Source organism: Haemaphysalis longicornis, unplaced genomic scaffold (assembly GCF_048455015.1).
Source record: "Haemaphysalis longicornis isolate Haplotype H1 unplaced genomic scaffold, Haemaphysalis longicornis Haplotype H1 scaffold_16, whole genome shotgun sequence".
Taxonomy (NCBI): Eukaryota; Metazoa; Arthropoda; class Arachnida; order Ixodida; family Ixodidae; genus Haemaphysalis; species Haemaphysalis longicornis.
Genome location: NW_027526266.1, coordinates 20,374,475 through 20,395,936, shown reverse-complemented (window position 1 = coordinate 20,395,936; position 21,462 = coordinate 20,374,475). Strand labels below are relative to the sequence as shown.

At 46.5% G+C, this 21,462-nt stretch overlaps 1 long non-coding RNA gene across 1 annotated transcript in view; it reads right to left on the bottom strand.

The window, feature by feature from the left end:
• The window catches only part of LOC144166137 (uncharacterized), a 45,326-nt gene extending 24,072 nt beyond the window's left edge, over positions 1 to 21,254 (bottom strand). Inside the window, exons 1-2 of the long non-coding RNA XR_013321599.1 lie at positions 21,083 to 21,254; positions 15,792 to 15,873 (exon numbers count right to left, since the gene is read on the bottom strand). This is a non-coding gene — a long non-coding RNA (uncharacterized LOC144166137). The remainder of the gene's footprint in view (positions 1 to 15,791; positions 15,874 to 21,082) is intronic.
• Positions 21,255 to 21,462: the final 208 nt, after the last annotated feature.

Sequence of the window (21,462 nt, the reverse complement as noted above, 5' to 3'; positions counted from 1 at the left end):
AAGAGAGTTTGTGTTTATGAGGGGCACCTTGACAATGTTGCCAATACAGAAACATAGAACCTTTTCGGAAATGGCCGAATGTTTTGCAATAAAAATAAGCCAGGCATCGCAAATGAATCTGAGTATTTCTGGACTACCAAAATTGTTATATCGATTGGAGCGGTCAACACGCAGAATCTAGTGTTTGTATTCCAGCCGCGCCGTAGTGTATGGCTCCCGAATACTTTTTACTAACGTAGCATGTTTTAGGTATGACAAAATCTTGGCACACGGGTGATCTCGCACCCATCAGAAAAGATGCCACGGCGGCCGGCATCAAAACTGCGTCTCCAGGCCCAGAAGCAGACCTCATCCCTGATGCCACTGCGGCAGCGACTCCTAACTTGCACCTGACAAAAATGTTTTGCGCGTTTGCACAAGCTATGTATCACTATTTAGGAAAATCTCCTATTAATTGCATTCATGCGTTAAAATCGTCATTACGCCCCTTCCCCTACTCTAGAACAATAAGGCTACACTCGCACCGCCCGGCTAAGCGGCAACGACACAGAAACTACTAGCCGCAGCCGTTCGATGAACGACAGATCTGTTAACTAGCAGTCGCTCCATGAAGACGCCAGAAGTTAAACTGATATAGCAGTCGTCAGTAATACTAAAAACGACAATACCTCTTAAAAACACAAATGGCGCCCCACGTATATTGTACGTAAAAAAGTGGCCGATTAAGTCAAGCCACTGAATGACGTATTTATTTGAGAACGCCTCCGAACACATGTACATAGTCAAGAAGTCGCCTGGCAATTACAATTAACCGCTTGGAAGCCCCCACTACAACTGGGCAATAAACGAGCACAAGTTTAATTTAGGGGTTTTGGAAAAAACGTGTTGCTCTATCGTAGCGTTTACTCGAATGTTTCTTGAAAGTGAGGTTGCTGGGCGTGAAAGACTAGTTTCACGGCGGCTGTTGTCATCTCCATTCGTACCTCATCACAAAAATGTTTTTGGTACATTTTTGGAATGCAAAAAAAGGGCTCATTAATCTTATTAGGTTTTTACTTCACTAAGAAATCGCGAAAAAATAAAAACCATTTGACCAACCGGGTTGGCAGTCGCTTTCATTTGCGAGTCAGGATCGCGCTCGTCGAACGCGGCTCAGCTTTCCCTTTGAAGCCTCGTATGTTTATAATTAGTCCCCGGGGTACCGAATAACACGGATTAATCGCAGTATTTGATAATTTTTATTTAACAAAGCTTACTATTACAAATTATGCCCACACTCATCAGAGAGTAGTATGGCTGCCATCGTAACTAAGTTAAAATAACGCCGGCAATTATTTTCGACGCTGCAGAATTCTTTAGTTGGCTTTAACTGGTGCTGTTAAAGCGGTAAATTACATAATACCTAATATACCCCGCACGAGGCACCTTCAGCAATTTTGTTGATGGTATTGGGCGCACCGTGTACCGTGAGCCCCCATCCTTACGCTCTAACCGACCGAGGTAATGAGTTTTAAGGTGAAGGGTAGAAACCCTAAACGGTAGCCGTTGGAGCCCAGGTGAAGCTAGGTTTATAGAGAGTGTGGTTGGCGTAAATTACAAGGCGAATAAGGTAACATCAGGTGACATTCTCGCTGAAGTGCAAACCAAGCAACAATCCAATGAACTCTTGAGTCAGACTGAGATGCATGATTTAAAAGTATCTGTCACTCCACACCGAAGCCTATACAGCTCCCTAGCCGTAATTTCTGAACCTGGCCTCTTAAAAGCAACCAATTCTGGCACCCTAGATGGCATGCGTGACCAAGGCGTGATGGAAATGAAACACCAACGAAGCGTGTGATTCTAACTTTTGACCGGACCTCTCTTCCCCAGTCAGTCACTGCTAGATCCATGCATTGCGAAGTCTGACCATACACCCCCCCAACCCCCGCCGATGCTTCAAGTGCCAACGGTATGGGCACAGTACAACCTCCTGCCGCGGACGTCTGGCGTGCGCCAAATGTGCAGCATATGATCACCCGTCGGAAAAACAGATCTGATGCGCTGAAATGGCCCATCTGTGAACAACCGCAAGCAGCCTAGTACCGAACATGTGAAAAGTTCAAAGCATAAAAACAAATAATCAATCTCAAAGTAACGCAAAATATCTCCTACCAGGATGCGCGGATTAAACATGCCATGTTTTCTCCTAGGTATGCCAATGCAGCTCTCCAGGGTAGGAGCCGCGTCTGGTGTCGGTGGTGACCCAGTACAGCAGTGCTGACTTGGTCCCATCCTCGACCACACTGTGCTGCCCTCGGCAGCCTAAAACGTCGTCACACTGCCTGTGACTGCAGCAGCAGTGGCGACAAAGACTTCTAGAGATGGTGCGGCCCCTTCCGTGTCTGTTGCACCTACCCTCAGTGTTCCTGAGAGGTTCGGGAACATGAACTCGAGGGGCCCGGCTCTATCCTCCACGCTTGCCGTGCCGCATTCTGCGCCTCGAGCGCGCGCGGCCAACAAAGACACCAACCCTCTCGGAGCACGGCCGAAAGAGTCTGACTCATCAGCCGCGCATGGGGCACCCGTTGACGAAATGGACGTAACGCCGCCCCGGGTGGCACGATAACAGTCCAGGGACCGGTGTCCCTCAGTTGAGCGTAGAAAGCAAATCACAAGTGTACAGGTCCTCTAGGAAATATACAACAAATCTGATATAAACTCCCAAGCACAGTCTTTCCTAAAACGAAATAAATGCTGGACACCCTTTTACAGTAGAATTGTAGGGGCCTGTTGAAAAACCTTGACGACATTTCCGCAATACTGTCAGAACACAAGCCAGGTGTAATTTGTCCCCAGGAACCACATGTGAACGCAAATAACACACACTTTCTGACACAGTACAAGGTTTTTAGAAAGGATAGAGATGGCTGCACTCACTCTCCTGGAGGTGTTGCCCTAGTCGTTCAGAAGTGATTGATTTTCATCAAATAAGACTGCAAACTATCCTTGAAGCAGTTGCCGTAAGGGTGATTATCTTTATTAGGCTAATAACTGTTTGTTATTTGTTTATACCTCCAGATTACCATCTCTAAGCTAATAAATTTCAAACTTTAGTTGACCAACTCCTGCAGCCTTTTATACTGATGGGTGATTTTAATGTTCATCATCAACTGTGGGGTTCGGCACGTGCCGATACAGGAGCAAGACTTATAGATAAATTCTTGCCCTCTTCTGCCAAGTGCTTATTTAAGAAAAAAACGACTACTTACAACACAACCCATAACAATTACTCCCCGATCGATCTCGCAATAGGCTCCCCAACTCTCTTTACATTAGTACAGTGAAGTGTAACAGCAAATACCTACGGTAGTGACCACTTTCCTGTTGCATTAACCTCAATAAATAGCCCCACTATTCCAACGCACAAACAATGATTTCGCGAAAAGGAAGTGGACTGTTAAAAAATCAGGGCGATGTCCCGACTGTCATATGCCTCAATATAAAAGTTAGATATTTATCAAATGGCAGGTACAGTTACTGAACACCTAATTGAAGCAGCACATTCCTCAGTTCCCCAAACTCCGGTAGAAACAACAACAAACAGAGGCCTTGGTGGAACGAGACGTGCAAGATAGCTCGCAAAGAACAAACTAAAGCCTGGGGAGTCCTGAGAAGGTTTCCAACTACTGAAAATCTCGTTGCCTTCAAGGGCGCAGAGGCAAATGGCTGCCGAACTAAACGAGAAGCGAAAACTGACAGCTGTAAAACATTTCTACCTTCCATCAACGGTTACACTAATACTCACAAATTTGGAAAATATTTAGTGCACTACAGGGAAGAAACACAAACACCCTACCACTTCCTGCACAACTAGAGACACGCTTCAAGATCAAGCTAACGCCCTTCGGCAACACTTTGAGATGATCTCCAGCTCTGCTCACCACACTGCACAATTCTTGGAGCACTAAAACCTAATGAAACAGCAGCCTCTGCGGAAAAAGAAAAAGTGCGTGGGCTACAACTGCCCGTTCACCAAATATGAGTTTGTTGTTGCACTTCCTTCCTGTAGAAAAGAAAAACGCTCGAGGGGCAAAAAAATAACTTATGAAATGTTTAAACATGTTCATCAAGACACTCTAGCAGAATTCTTTTTTGTATTCAATAAAATATGGCAAGCAGGATTCCTTCCTAATTCTCGGAAAGAATCCTTGCAGTTCCATTACTAAAAGAAGGGTACCTGTTTACCTGCCAGCTACAGGCACATTGCATTAACAAGCTGTTTATGCAAGCTTTTTGAGAAAATGATAAACAGACGCCTTCTTTATTTTTTAGAGCATGACGGGATTTTAGTCAAGCGTCAAGCGGGCCTCCGTTCGGGAAGGTGCACAACGGATGCCCTTGTGGTCTTTGAGGCATACCGACGTGACGCCTTCGGCCACAAACAAAGCTGTATGTCTATATTCTTTGACCTAGAAAAAGCCTATACAACGTGGCATTACGGCATTCTACTCGACCTTTGTTCATTCAAAATCTGTGCAATATGCTAAATGTCATAGAAGACTATCTCGCCCACAGGACATTCCCAGTGAGAATTAGCCACGTGTTATCACGCGCTTTCATCGAAGAAAACGGTGTGCCTCAGGGAGGTGTCTTGAGTTCACTTTTAATCGTCAAAATCAATTCGTTAAAGAACATTCTACCCCACTCTCTCTTTTACTCTGCATATGTGGGTGATGTTCACATTAGGTTTAAATCTTGCATATGGCCATTTGTGATAGACTCCAACTTGAATTGAAATGCCTCTCAAGTAGGGCAAATGCAAACGGATTTGTGTTTAACTGTGACAAAAGCAGCTACGTACTTTTTACTAAGCTACGCAGCATGCGGGCGACCCATGTCAGACTCTTTAAGGGAAGCCCATCCCGATAGCAAAAGAGCACACATTTTTGGTGGTGCTGCTGCATGAAAAATCATTTATTCCTCACATAAAACAATGACGAATAAAATGCCCGAAAGCACTTAATATTCTAAAGATTCTATCACGTGAGTCGTATGGCACGGATAGAGCATGCTTATTGAAAATTTTCAACAGCCTCGTAGGATCGAGGCTTGATGATGGTAGCCTAGTGTATCAGTCAGCTCCAAAAGCTGCTCTGAATCTACTGGACCCTGCCTATCATTTAGGCCTGCGGTTTGCGACGGGTGCTTTTCGTACGAGCCCGATAGAAAGTTTGTAGAATCTTACATCTGGTCATTGGAAAACCAGCCTGCTTACACATCCTTGTTACATGCTGTGAAAACAACCTCAGACACAAAGCACCCATAAAACACCTTAATTCATTACACATCCACTGTAAATTTGTTCGTTAAGCGGCCGTCACTTCTGCAGCTCTATGAAATAACACTAAATACTGTAGCCGGAAACTTCGTTATTTCGGTCAAAGACACGTACAAGACCTGTTTAGCTGATGTTATAGCACCATGAAAGCTGTCGCCTCTAGCATGCCACACGTCTTTTGCAAGCGTAAACAAAAACAAAGTACCTAGTGCCTTAATTCATCAGCTCTTTTCAAGTCCTCAGCATAAATATAAATGTGCAGAGTGCTACACACACGCGTCCAAAACCAATTCTGCAGTGTCATGTGCCGTACTTTTACCAAACCTCTGCGCTCCAAAAATCCTAAATCCTCGCAGCAGCATTTTCACAGGTGCCGGGAATCTTTTGGAAAGCACCATCCTGACCCACCAGCACTTGCAATAGAACACATATTACACAACAAAATAGTTTACTCGGTCATATACCCTGATTCTCTCAGTGTGGTGACAGCCTTGCCTTAGCAAAGCCCCAAAAGAACAGTCTTCATTTCGCTCATAAACGCTATCATGGCAAAATGTTCGATGGGGCTCAACATTACTGACTGCTTGGTCCCTGGTCACTGTATAATAGCAGGAAATGAGGATGCTGATAGAGAGGCAGCTGTCGCTGCTCTTCGTCGAAATGTGACATAATGTAACTGCCTTACTGCGACATAAAATCGCTCATTAAAAGAAAACTCCGGGAACGCTGCCTGAAAATCTGCGACACGCGAACAGAAAACAAACCACAAATAGGTGGACACATAACCGAAAGACTACACAGGTGTGTAGAAGTTGCTCTGTGTCGTTTAAAGATAGGGCACACACATGGCACACATGGATACCTCTTGAATGAAACACCACGACCGAGGTGTGATAAACGTACAGGAGATATTTCTGTATTCCATATCCTAATTGAATGTACGTCACTGGATACAATCAGACAGACACTTCGCTAGTATTTACACAGAACACATACTACTACACCCAGCGCACTTTCTCTCGGATGAAGGAATATTCAGTTACAAAAAGTTTTAGACTACTTGGCTGAGGTTGAGTTTGAAGGAAAATTTCTTATCGATCATGACCCCAGCTTGTCGGTCAGTAATGAGGCACTGCTGAGATACTTTTCCATGACACTCAGGGGCCTCATCTTTTTTGTCCTAGGCAAAAGCTCTTCACGAGGCACACTCATTTTAACCCAAATCTTTATACTATAACAACGAGTTTTATTCACTGTTTAAGACAATCATTGGCCCAATACACCAATTTTACATAACCATCTTTTAACAAAAGCGTGCAGCATATAAGTCACCTGCGACATGAACACACCTTGTTTTTGCGCTCTTTTTCCTAGACGCCCTTGCGCCATTAAGCACAATCATCATCAATTACATAATATATAATGTAAGGGGAGCAGCAGAGTGCACATATAGGGACTAACAAGAGAGGTGTGTCAGATAGAATTCCTAAGCCTGTTTCGTTTAGTACTTGAGATTTTTACTTCAAGGTTCATCAGTGTAGGGAATCATGCAGGTTTTTGAGCTTGTTGGCGAGGTGAGCGAAATAACAAAAGAACACTCACAGTTCTGTTTTACTGTCATACTTATTGCAGAGGAGGTGTCCTACACACTACAGTAAAGTTTAACCCGATTAAAATGAGGACATTTATAGTCAAAAGATCCACGTACGTTCATCTGCCCGTGCAAAGATCCGACCACGACCCACACAGTGTGGTCGCTGCGGCCGCCTGGACCATGTACGGCCTACTGAAGGGTCAAGGAGAGGTGCGCGCGCTCTGGTAAAGGCGACACCAGGGAGCAGTGCACAGCTCCAGCTTCACTCTGCACCAACTGTTGTGGCCCACACTCGGTAACGGATCTCCGCTGCCCTCGATGGCAGCTCCAACGGGAAGTGGCCGCGGTCATGGCAGGGGCACGTTAGCCGCTGCCCCTAGCTGAGGCCAGAGAATCGGTCCGGATGGGACTGAGCCTGAGGCACGCGGAGGTGGCAAGGCACCGCACCAACCAGCAACAGCTATCCAGCCTCTAAACGTGGCCTGCTGCCACCCAGGGCCGACAGCAGCAGCCGAATCATGGCGCTCAGCGAAAGCCAGCCAAGCGGCCACCCGCCCAGATTTCCTCAGCCGCGGAGACCAGGCTGCAGCAGGCTCCAGCAGCCGCAGCTTCCCCCAGCCCGGATCAGCTGGTACCCGTCCTGGAGGCTCTGGTGCACAGCCTCGTGGAGAGACTTCCTACTGAGAACCCCGAACGCCTGGTGGCAACTGCCGCCCTTGCCCACCTGTGCCCTCCCACTGCCCTCAAAAATGGCTAGCAGACCCTGGAGGACAGGCAACCGGCAAAGCGTCTTCCACTGGAACTGCAACCGCCTTGGACGCCGCTGTGCAGAGCTGGCTGAAGACCTGCTGCGGGAGCCTTTTGAAGTGTTTGCGCCACAGGGCGCCAAAGTCTGCGGCAACAATCTGTGCCTGCCGGGGTACGTGCGCAACCCCAGTGCCATCAGCTGCCGCCTGCGCTCCTGCAGTAGCAACGCATGGCGGTATGCCAGCCACCCACCAAGAAAGTAAAAGGCTGCAATCTGCATGCGAGCAGCCTTCAACAGTGCCTCAGTCGGCCTTGCCACTGTGGTGGAGGGTTGAATGGAGTGCGCTGCCGTCACGGTGCTCCTGGGGTCCACGGACACCGTCGTGGCCAGCGTCAATGTCCCACTGCCACAGCAGTGACGCCACAGCAGTGGGTCGGTTGCGGGCCCTCCTGGGCTCGGACGCTGTCGTCTGTGGGGATTTCAACGCCCCCAACCCAGCCTCGGGCATCCGCCGCACCACACGCAGGGCACGAGAGCTTCTAGATGCTGCCACCTCCTCCGGGCTACTGGTGGCCAGCACGGGCAGCCCCACCTTCACCCGTCCTGGTTCCCGTGGCACCCTACAGCTCACGCACATTAATGTGACCCTGGTGTCGCAGCGGTGCGCCTACTCCTGGGAGGCCGCTACCAACACGGTGGGGTCCGACCATTTTCCCATCGTGGTCACTCCAAGGAATGGGCAGAGGCGCGCCGACACCAGGACCTATGCGGTCACCAACTGGGCTGAATTCCAAAAGGAGATGGCGCAGTGTGCGGAGGATTCATAAGACCACTTCCTGACAGTGGTCGTATGCAGCACTGCCAAGGCTACATTACGGGGCGAAGCACCACTGGGAACGGCGCTGCCAGACCCGCAGCTGCTGCAACTGCGGGCCAGGCGGAGCCAACTGCAGTGGCAGGCCATTTGAAGCAGGCGTCCAGAGGACTGGACGGCATACCGGGGGGGAATGCAAAATACGGAAGAGGGCCAGGCACCATCGGAAAGGGAGCTGGAAGTCTCTCTGCGCCTACTTCTACTCTCACAGAGACCCAGCCAAAGCCTGGCGAGTCTTCCGGGCTGTCCTTAAACCCGCCACCACAAGTCGCAAACCACTACTAAAGGCAACCGTATCCCAGGGAATCTTTGAGGGAACCCTGGAACAGCTGCTCGGCGATCAATCAAGAGCTGCTCGGCGACCACCGGCAGTACAACCCTCCCCAACGGAATGACGGCTCCCCTACATGACAAACGGGTCGTGGCCGTTTCCACAGCAGACATGACGCCATGGGAATTCCAGGCAGCCTTGGACCGCTGCTTCAAGGTTCCATATGCCCCCTGCATAGACGGCGTGACGTACCAGATTCTGCAAAACCTGCACGTCACCCAGTGGAGGCCACTCGTGCGCCTCTTCAACTGAGTGTGGAGGGCGGGTGTCCTTCCGGCATCCTGGCTGGTGGGGCTGGTATCAACCATCCTGAAGGTAGGTAAGCCACCCATGGAGCCAGCATCCTACCGGCCACTGTCTCTCGTGTCGGCAGCCGGCAAGCTCATAGAAAGCACCGTCCTGGCCCGCCAGCAGTGGATAGCTCACCATTGTGCGTCTTTCCGGAGCAGCAGAGTGGCTTCAGGCCGCACCGCTGCACTGCTGATGCACTGGGGGACGTCGTACGCATGCTGGAGCAGGTGCGCCACGACAAGGAGGTGGGATACCTCGTCTTTCTTGGCATTGGCTCGGCGTTCGACTCTGTCTGGCACAACCTTATCCTACAATCATTCAACGGCATGGGTGACGTGGAGAACCTCAGAAGCTATGTACAGGCGTTTCTGACCGGCTGGACCGTTTGGGTAAAGGTTGGCCGCGCGACCAGTAGATCACTAGGTGTCCACTGGGGGGTGCCTCAGCAGAGTGTGTTAAGCTATTCCTGTTAAACTTGCTGCTGGCTCTCCTGCTCGACTACATTCCCGGCGGGCTCCGGTATCATGTGGGAGTTGCAGCCTACACACACAACGCCGCCATCTGGACGCACGGGCCTACAAAACAGCTGTCCAAGGTGAAGGTGAGCAACCAGGAGCTGCTGGGGGCGTTCACATACTTCCCGAGAAGCCGTGGTCTACAGCTGTCCGAGGCTAAGATAAAGGCCATGATTAAACACCCACGTGGCTACCAGACATGGAAGATAACATACCCCTTGGCCAGACGCTCCCGTGGTGCCTCAGTGTACAAATACCTGGGGCTGCTGATTGACTGCTGGCTGACCTGGGCACTCAAGCAGCGCGCGGTGAGAGTCTAGCGGGGCGTGCGGAGGCTGCTGGCACGAGGCCAGGGCTGCTCGCACTCCGTGGCCCTGCGAGTGTTTCATGGAATGGCGTCGTCGGCCATCCTGTATGCTCTCTCACTGGCGCACCGACAGCCACTGCGGTGGAAGAAGCTGGAGATGGACCAGCTCCGGACCATACGTCTTGGCCTGGGTCTACCGAGAATGGTCCGGCTGCGGCGACATAGACAGAGGCCGGTACCTGGACCATCCAGATGCGGGCTCTGTAGTCGGGGCTACACAACATGCACCGGCTCCATAGCACACCGGATGGGCAGCCCTTTTGCAGCGCTGCCGCAGCCTCCTCTACTCGCATATAGGCATGCTGGCGTCCATCTACGAGGGTCAGATTAAGCTGCCGCAGGGTCCCCACTCGAGACACCACCACGTGGTACCGGGTGAGCTCTTCGCCTCAGTACAACTCTCTCGGAGATTCGCAACAAGCGGTCAACATCAACCCAGGCTATCCATCACTAGGTTGCTGCCCTGCTGCAAGATGACACGGCCTGGCTCCTGTAGCTCTACACAGACGGCTACGTGCAAACCTCTATAGGTAGAGCTGGAGCCCCTGCATGGCAATGGAGATTGGCACTAGTCCAGTGTGCTGCCTGCCCTTCCCCGCCCTCTTCTCCCATCTAGAGCTGGCCGGCCTGCACCTTGCTGCAGACCTGCTCTTGGAGAACGCCAACCAGCTTCAGGGGGTCGTCAACTTCATTGACTCCCTGCGCGTTCTCTTACGACTGCGAGTGGCGGACCAGCCATGGAGCTCCAGCGGCTATGTTGAGCAGTCGCTGGCGGCGAAGCTTCACCTGGTGGAGTACCGCGGATATGACCTGCAGCTCCACTGATTGCCATCCCGCCAGAATCACCGGCAATGACGTGGCTAACGCACTAGCCACAGGTGCTGCTCGCCAGGATGGGGTCCCTGCCTTCAGCAACCTGATGCCCATCGACGCCGCACAACCCATCCTGCCGCGGAAGGTGGAGACGACACAACCGGGCCCCAGAGTCATCAGTGGTCAAGCTCCCCAGATCCTTGTCATGCCGCATCATCAGGGACGCCCGCTCCATACTCTTGCGCATGAGGCTCGACTGCTGCAACGTGGCAGGACTTGCACCGACAAGGCCGGCGGTCGTCGCCAACATATGCTAACTGCCGAGAAACCGAGACCCTGGAGCACCTGCTCTGCTCCTGCCGCCAGCACCATGTCCCGCGAGCACAGCTTCTGTCCGCACTCCAGCGTCTCGGGCTGCCCAGCCACACCCTGAATGAACTGTTGTCCTCGACGTGCCCCAGCTCCATCCGGCCGGAAGCATTACGACTTGTCTTGGCCTTCCTCGAATAAACCAACCTCATGCAACGGCTGCAGCTAATGCTTGCCGGCCAGCCTTACGCACTCGTTATCTTTCTTTCCATCTCTCTTCTTTCTCTGTCCCCATTTCTTCTCACCTACCCCCTTTCATTCCCATTCTCAGCTTCCACCGGTCTGGTTTAATGGCTGGTAAACTCCCAAATCAGTTCAAAATAACCCCAGTCCACTTTTTTTCCACTTTCTGTATCAATAAAGCACTCAGCAAATCACTCACTCTGTCACTTACCCACTCACAAACGAACGTTCATCTTCTGAGGCAATATATAAGGAAATAGTAAAACAAGCCCAATAGTAAAAAGACCAGGCGTCGTGAATAATTTAAGGCGCTAAACAACGGGCGCCAGCAGAAACACGTACACACAGACAAGGCACCACTTCCAAATAAGTTTTCTTAGTGAAAAACCTTAGGTTAAATTTACAGTTCTGACGGCATGGAAACGGAACACGAACAACGTGTGCAATCCTACACATGTCCATCTAAGAACTCCAATACTTTAAGTGATACTGCGACCGACGGTGTACTGATGCACGTCCTGCCCGCCTTATGAATAAAGTACGCCTCCACAATCTCCCTTTCTTGCCTATCTCTGATCGATTTTAGAAACGTGGCTTGTTTGAAGAGCGGAGTGCAGTTTGCACCCTGCATAGTGATCTTTTGCCGTGCTCAGCCACGTGACCCCCACCATTGTTCTTTACTTCCCAACAGTGCCTGCTCGCACTGTCGTTGAAACGCCTGCCTGTTTGCCCAATATAACACTTGTTCCAACTCGTGAGAATCTCGTAGACCATCGCCATGGTGCATTCCGTGTATAATTCACCGTGATTCTTGGAGCATGACTGCGGCTTCCTTTGCGTCCTCACAGGGCAAACCTTCGCCAATTTCCAGGGCACGCTAAACACCACATTGACATCGTAGCTCTTAGCACCTTTTTGATGTTATGCCTGATCCTGTGCCAATACGGGATAACGTGAACTTTGTTTTTTTTTCTCTTTTCTTTTGCATGTCACCTTTCTTCGGTTTTCGTTTAAACTTTGGCAGAAGTTTTTCAGAAATGCCAGACACAACTGAAGAAGAGAATCCCGCATCGCGCAACCGGGCATCTGTTCATTAAATGTGTCTTGTACCTTGTGCGGGCAAGACTTGTTTAAGGCTACCCCCTTCTGTGTGGCGCTACTTGGCAGCGCCGCAAGCCCATTTGAGGTATCCAATGACCATTGTTATAACTAATGTGGAAACAAAGAAATAAAGTTAATGCTGAATGCATTTCCCCCTTATAACGTTTTACATAAAAAACTTCGGAGGAAGAGTCTTTAAAACTTAAAACACTGAAAACAATAACAAGAAACGTACAAAACCACGAATCTAATCTACTACACTGCCCTCAAACGATTAAGAAAAAAAAGAAAAAGAAAGCTCGAATAAAATGATGCAAAACATAAATTGCACAAGTACTGCACCCACACAAATTGCAAGTCCTACGCTTTTCTTGTTCCTCAAAAATGTTCAAGGGTAATAAGCGTGCTACCAGATTTAGCAGCTTGGAAATATTTTTTCAATAAAAACGTCTAGTCTTTTTTTTTGTTGTAAAAAAAAGACGTATTTTCAATACAAAAAAAAAAACAGGTGAATACTTTTGGAGAAGTAAAAGTTAGGCAAGCAATGCTAGCAGATAGGCAGAATTTAAGCCACCCTTGTAAAACAAAAAGTCTTCCTTTTTGTTTTACAAGGGTGGCCAAATCGCTGTACACTTACAATAAAATGTCCGCGTTTTAGTAGGTGAGGAGATGCGCTATCTTTAAAAATGGTAAATCAGCACCCCCGTATCGATTTGTATATAGCCGAAACGCATAATTGGCAAACATAAAACCTGATATTGGTATTTTAGTGAAAGTGTAAATAGCACTCACACCAACCAAAAAAAAAAACAGAACACTGAGAAGCGAAATAGAGAATCTAGAATGTTAATATAATACAGTGTTTTACTCGTTGAACAAAAATATATTATACTAGTACAAATCGAAGCTAGATAAAAAACCACGAGAGAGATCAAAACTTGCAACGCCCTGTATCTGCATAACATGCCTCATGGGCGATATAGCGTAATATTCGCTTACGTATTGCAGGTATAGATCCTTGGTAAAACGAAGCAAGAAAGCAAATTGGTAAAAAGCTGAAAACCCTCAATCAAAACAAGACATCGAGCAATCTATCCGAGAAACGAGCCTACACAAAAAAACAGTGACATTCTACTCTGTGAAGAACAGTAACTTGAAAGACACGTGGAGTGCAAGCTGTGCACGAAACAAACAGGTGCTTTTGGAACTTGTGTATATGAGCATACGTGCAAGCAAATGTGCTAAACAAAATTTTGTACAAGTACAGTTCAATTCCTGCGAACAAATATGGGGCCAAGCATTTTCTCCTGTGACGTAAGCATCTCGCGGTCCTTGTAACACACGATACCAAACCGCTGGATCCCTGTGCACAGCACTCAGGTCGCATCGTGCCCTGAGAAGCGATGGAACTTTGATATTGTTCACCAGCAGGATGAGGATATCATTCGTAAGCTCATGCAACCTGCGTGTGCATGCCCGCCGCCTACCCCTGTCCGTGTCCCCATAGGTTACCCACATAGGTCCCCATAGGTTACCCACCGGTAATGCAATGCGCTGTGGCGTATACATGAAGGACACCGGCGAAAATATCCTTAGAGAAGCCTTTCAAGATGGGCGGTGGACACTCCGGCCTGAACTCAACTCCAGAAGACCTTGAATAAGAAAACACTGAGCAAAGGGTTTCGGGTGTGAAGAAAGTCTATTTTGCGCCAATTTATTAGGCACATAAGTGGAAACCGAGAGATCGAGAGCTTCGCAGGAAAACTTCAAATGAGCTAAGCTTTGTAGGATTGTTAGGGCATTGGCAGATAATTCTGGACTTTTATCAAGATAGATTACTAAGGCAAAGAGTGAGAGTCTCAATACCTAGATTTAAAAACCTGGGTGAAAATGAACTCGGTTCATCGACGAGGGATACGTTCCTGAACTTACAAACTACAAGCACTTCCAAGTGATACATCGTGCACTCTTCCGCCCTCGAATGTCGCACTCTTCCAAGCAGAAAACAAATACAATTCACTTTTTTCCCTCCAGGGGCAAACCGCGTCTTTAGAAAGGTTTTGGCCACTTTGTTTTTCTGGCAGCAAATATGCTGCGACCAGCGAATCTAACAAGAGCGCCGTGACAGCATGGCAGTGCACTTTTTATTGCTCGGATATGTAGTCTGAACTTAATTTCGTCTAGTAAACTTTTAGTGCAAAGAGTTCGTGTTTTTTTTCTTTTCTACCTAAAATATGTATGCCTGCGGGACCTAGCAGAAGTCTACTACTTTTGCATCAAAGGGTTGCAATTAGTTTGCCTCGATACCTTGGTTTATATGTTTGTATGTGATGATGAATGGCTCCGCGAAAATACGTCTGAAATGTTCGCTTTCTTCCATACCCACGTTGAAATAGCAAGAGCTTCTTAATGCAAGCTATTCGCGCTACTTCATCCCCAAATTTGTCCCCCATGCATTCTTTTCTCCTCCTCCTCTGGCAGCAGCTGGGTGATTGATTGACAATTAGCGTGCCTACTACTAGCAGAAAATAAAAGAAATTTTAACACCTAATGGTAAATCGCCAAGGTTGCGTTTCTGTTTTTTTTTCGTGTCGTATTAGTTGCTTTCGCAAAAGTAACGGTATTTTACCAATTTTCATCGTTTTACTAGTAAGCCTGTGTGGTTTTACTGGATGCATCGTGCCAACCATTCGTATAAAAATTTGACTGATGGATGATGACTTCGTCTTTTGGAGAAGTAAAAGTTAGGCAAGCAATGCTAGCAGATAGGCAGAATTTAATTAGTTATATATCTAGAATACCTGGCCTGACATGTTCATGAATGTTGCCGCTCATTGCTCGTAAATATATATTTGAAAACACCCTCTCGTAAGGACACTGAGCAGGCCAATGAAGATTGAAACGAAAAGATTGCATTACGTACAATGTACGATGCACATATACAAATTGAAACACGGTTGCCTTATGCTGCAATTTTTTTAAGACAAGCACTTGTCTTTTATGACCATGTAGTCCTAATTTTTATACGGACGTGAAGCAATTGAGGTGCATGAAAAGCTGTTTCAATTTATTTTTTTGACACTAGAGCCTCATCATGTAAACAATTTTGCTATGATGCTGTGCCAGAAGAGGAGCAAAACGTTCTTCCGGGTCATCACAACTCTCCCATTATTACTGGCATAATATTACAAGAGCATGCCACTACTTTAACAATCACAGAACCAATCCGTTTATCAAAACCCAATGAACTAGTGTTGGAGATTTATATTTTTTATCATTACTCACTGTTGCGTTACAGCGCACCCAATCACCGTTCCATGCATCAGCAGTTGAGGGGTCTCCACTGGCAATATTCATTGTGATTATCCTGAAAGGCAAACCAGTTCTTCAATGCTAAAAAGCCAATAGGAAATACCGTAATTTGCTAAAACCACATGATTGACGCTTCCGTGAGTAAACTTTTCTGTCTTTTATAACATGCGAAATATTTCGAACAGACATTTTTGGTCTACATAGAGACGTTACTTCTTTACGCGGCCATTTTGTTACACACATAGACGTAATTAGCACAAAACACTAAAAGGCCTAGATTCAGAAGAAATGAACGTACCGAGGAGTAGACAAGCCCACCTACACACAATTTCATGCTACGCAGAGCTGCAGTTTTTAAGTCTCAAACATCCCCTAGACACATTTACAACGGTCTCAAATCGTGAATTGAAGCAATAATAGCAGTTTGTGTACTGCAAACAAGGCGAGGTACTAAAATCATAAAGTACTCGTGTAACTCAACACACCACCCAGTTTTTAAAGAAGGAAGAAAAGTAACACTAATACAGAACGCGGCATTCCCGCTATGGCTCGCGGAGCCATAACAATTTTGCAGGAAGTCAGTTCTCGGTGTGTGTTAGACCGCCGCTTAGGAGCACTTTTTGGAGCCAAGCTATATGTACCAAAGATGCCACGGTTTTCAAGCGAAGCTTCTATTGGCGCCCCTGTTTACTCGGTGGTTGCTTACGCCTTATCCTCTGGAATTCCACAAAGCGAACTTTATCAACGTGCTGTAAAGACAACCATGGTGATACTGGCGATGCCCTTGAAGTAATAACCTTGAATCAACTCGGGCGAATTGGCCAGGAAAAAAATGTTGACTATGCCCCTACTAAAACATGACAGCAGCTCTTGCTCGCCGTTCGCAGCTCGCGGGAGCGAGGGCGCACAAAGCAAGCGAAATATCACGCCACAGTTGGAGACAATTAGCGTTGTCCGTCGCATCACACTACATCAGAAATGGGATCGCTTGCTCTCTGTTGGAATTCATGTTCTAGAGTGGCATAAGTAATCCGCGTGTGGTTCGGTCCGCAGAAGCAGCCAATCATTAAAAAACGCAAGAATTCCTGATAATTGCAGAATAATGAACTACATTACCTACACTATACATTGGCATTCGGTAAAGCTCAGCAAAATTAAAGGCTTCCGTTTTGGTCGATTGATATCTTTGCATTTTCGCTTCGGTCATTGCGTGTTGATTTTGGCAGAAGTGTTCGCGCTTTCTTTGTGTGTTCAGTGGGTTTAGATTTTCGTCATTCTCCTTTTCACTGATGTCAAGCTTCACGTTGATCTCGGTTTTTCCGGAAGAAGGGGTTATAATTTCTATTGCGTCACACAAAGCTCTTCCTTCTTCTGTGCCAGTCTGCCGCAACAGTTGGGGTCTTCGAGTACCATTCCAGTTTGTTTTGGCCTTACATTGCTTCGGTTGAGGTTGCAATTTTGTCTCTTTTCTTATTCCTTGTGCGTATGCTCCTTTTCAAACTACACTCTGGTACGAAACACAGTGTGGTAAATAGTATTCAGTTATATGCCAAACATCCGTTCAAATAATTATTCGTGAACAGCTAACTCAAAGGCGGCGCCAGCCAGTCTTGTTTATTTGTATTCGTAAAATTTAAAACATACCGAGAGCACGCGTTCAATTTTTGTTTAGATACTACAAATACTTCACCACCCCCTCAAATCAGGGGCAGAAAGCAGTCGGCGACGTTTTATCTCAAAAATTACCGTTAGGCCTACCTCACGCCTTCGCATAGTCTAGTCCCAGTCTGCCAAATATTCCGTGGCAGCTTTTTTGGGATGATGGCAATGATGCCGCCATGACTAACGCTTCGTGCGGTATTGCTTTTATTTAAAGAAGGAAGGGTGGGGGTGAATATTTAGTGAAAGGCTTTGCATGTACCCTCTTACTGACTAAACCAAACCTTCACAGCAGCCTTCTTCCCCAACATTACAGAGACGTTGTAGTTACTGCGGACACCTTTTCTTAACTCCCTTTCAGCATAAGATGTACCACAACTGAAAATGTACCTTTTCATGTAACAATATTGCATAGGGCGTACCGCAGTAAAACGACAAAACGCGGCTTATACAGGGTCAAAAGCACTGTAAATTGTAAAGCCATCATCTACCAAGACAAATGCGCCAAAAACGTTTGACTGGCCTAATCTTGTGCTTCTCCATATTAAGTGCGAATGCACTTTATAAGCGACCCCAAACCATCCACCGCCGGCGTCGGCGGCGGCGTCGGCGTCCGCAGTGCTCCTCTATAAAGAAACAGCATCCGGCGCCAGGTTTCGATCCGCGGACTTTCCGGCCGCAGCGCGACGCTCTACCGACCAAGCCACGGACGCGACGTGATATCAGCGTTAGTGACGCGCCTTATATCTTTAACGCATTCAAACTACGTAGTCAGCGGCGTGCGTTGGCGACTCAGCGGCGTTATAGCGGCTTTATAACTGCGTGGTGTACACGTGATACTACAAACCCGATGGAAGAGATGGAAGAGAAGGCGGCCTGGCGGTGGGCTGCGGGGGCCGAGCGCAAGCGCCACAAGCGGGCCGACAACCGTGCATTCACACTTTCACATTCTCCCCCTCGGGGAAATGCGGGGGAATTTTTTTTGACACCGGGTTGCAAAAAACTTCAACTGAGATGAAGCGCTATAGTGTTGTCGAAGTGTGTAGAGACATTGGTGATGTTTATAGTCAAGTACAGGTGTGTTACCCCCATTCTCCTGGAAAATACCTATAAAGTAGAATACGATTAGCAAAATTTGAGTAATTATTCACGCTTACTAACAAAAAATGTTCCAATTAGCTACTTCCTTGCCGGCCAGCAACGGACGTGTGAATATTTCACTTTATGAGAGACGTAATAATTGCACTTGATAAATGTTAATATAACCTTGAATTGTTTCCGCTCTTTGTTGAAACTGCACACACTACCATAATGATTGTGATCCATCAACCGCGTGTTCGCCCGGAATGAGTGACTTGACAATAACTGGCTATGAGATCACGGTCATGATCCTGCCGTATATTGCACATTAATATGAGTGGGGAGGGTGTAATTATGTCGCAAAAATATATAGAATATTTTGACGCAGATTAGAATGAGCCCACCCGCCTTGCAGGAACGGAAACATACATCTTTTTGACTGTATGTATTAAAATAGAAAAAAGAGGCAATGAATGTAATATTTCTTATAGCCCTATCTTTTAGGTTGCGGCAAAAACTGTGTTTTATGTACTTTTCCACAAATTAAGGCCCCTTGAGAGCACAAACAAAAAAACCCCGTCGTGCAAGAATTGAGAAGTTTGTATTGTGAATATTTCGGCGTCTCTGAATTAAGAATTTATGTTGAGCAGAAAGAGAACGGTTTTTCCAGATGTTTCACTTCATCAGAACATAAAAAGAATATTAGTGGCTCGCGAATTTATAGTTACAAGTATAAAAACAAAACCACAACTTTCGCGTTTTTTAGATTCAAGTCTTCGGTCTCTCCTACTCTGGAGCGCCTTTGCAACATCCACTTCCGATAAAACGTAACAGTGCTGGTGACTATGGCAATACGCTTCATTGAGGATATATTCCCCCCAAAACAGCAGTATTCTGGAAGAATGCGCTCGTGGAGCATTTGTGTGGTCGTGTCAGTTGACACTGCCTGGTCCGAACGCGTTCGGCGTACATCTGCATCAAAACCGTCAGGGTAACTCACGCTTCATTATTAGAAATTGTTCCTACAACCAGTAGTATCAGCGTCAACATACTTGAAATACGATACTTTAGGGAGTGGAATTCCCTCTCTAGAGCTAACATAGCAGTTGTGCTAATCCTCCCAGGAAGTCACGGATGAGCAGAACGAAATGTCACGATGGTGTTCGTAATCTTTGAAGTTATCATTTTTGTTTTCCTGAACTGGGAATCTGCTTTGACCCATCAAGATTTGCGAAGTAAATCGTGGAATACGCGTCGAAGGTCACCAACATCTTGGTACATGCTACGCAAGATGAGTTGAAAATAATGATCCAGAACCTAATACTTAACTGACAACAACAAGCAGGCACAGCCGTGTCCGGAAGAACAGGCCACCCATGCATTTATTTATTTTAGGGAACTTAGTAAATGCTACATGAAAATATACCCCATGTAACAAGTTTGCGTCTCACGGTCTTTCCGTAAGACTGCGATGTTTTTTATAAACAAATTGTCATTCTGAGCACAGACGTCTTCATGAGATAACATTTCTGAAAACATAGACATAACTAGGTCAGGGGCAGTTTTACCCATATTCGCGGGTTGGGAGAAAAAACAACGGATTAACTGGTTTTCCGAGACAATGGGAATGATTTTTTTCGCTATTTCCACAGTTGTCGTATAACACATAGGTGTATTATAGGATTTTGTTATTTTACACTACAGGTGTTCGCGCCAGCGCTAGAATTCCGACCTTTTTTTAGTTTTTATGTGTATTCCGAACTAAGAAATTTTCGTTAATTTCGAAAATGTTATCATCGCTCAAACCAAACGGCTGTACACGACTTCCAGCTGTACCGAAAATATATTTATTTTAGTTATGTATTTATTACTTATTTAATTAATTTTTTTAGATACCCTCAAGGACCATTCGGGCTATTAAGGAGAGGGTACAAAACGAATGCATAAAAAAACCACAAAAAGCACGGAAATATTTGCGATGAATTGCAAAAGAAATTGGCAAAAGTATACAACCGATATGTGTAACAAGAGTAAAAAAAAATTTTGACGGCATATTGATTTACACACGTAAATTATAGCACTGTGCAAGAAATAAAAATTGACTTCATTATACAAACCTAGCCAAATACACAATATTTTGGACAAAACACAAGAAAAACCATTTAAAACTTAGCACGGCATGTAGAAGTCAGTCAGTTGCTTCTTAAACTGTTCAGCTTTGGTATCAAGCATCAAGAAAGACGGTAGTTGCTTCCACTCCGCTGATGTTTAAAGGGAGAATGATTTTAGGTAGGAAGCAGTACGACATTGAGCCACGCAAACTTTTCGCGAATTACGTATGAGGGTTGAGATATAACTTGTTGGCGTGAATAATGCGTTCCTAAGTGAAGTATTAAGCTTATATATTTTAAAGAAAAGGCACATGCGCGAAATCTTGCAAATAAAATCAAACGTGCTAGTGCACAATTTTCAACAAGCAAAATTTACCTCTACCAATATGTTTTCGTTGAATTCGCCATACGTACATTGTTTGCAGCACGACAATTAGGATTATAGCCGGATTTGTTAATCCAGGGAGACTCATCTTTACAAGAGACAGCGGTACTTCAGGACTGGTGCAACTTCTACGAACATTGGGGGATTTTATAGCAGCGAAAAATAACTACACTAATCACAAAATGTCCCGACGTATTTCTTTGCACATTCCGACTGAGCTATGCTTAAGTACAAAACACATGAGATCCCTTGTGTCGTGAAGTTCGGAAAACGCACTATTGTTCTTTATTGTTGGGCTCTACGAAGGCTTAAAATTGTGGACGAGAAAACAAAACAATCGCGTCTAAGGACACAAAGGAAAGTGATGACGCATTTTATTCTTGAAGAGCAACAACTTCGTAAAACTGAA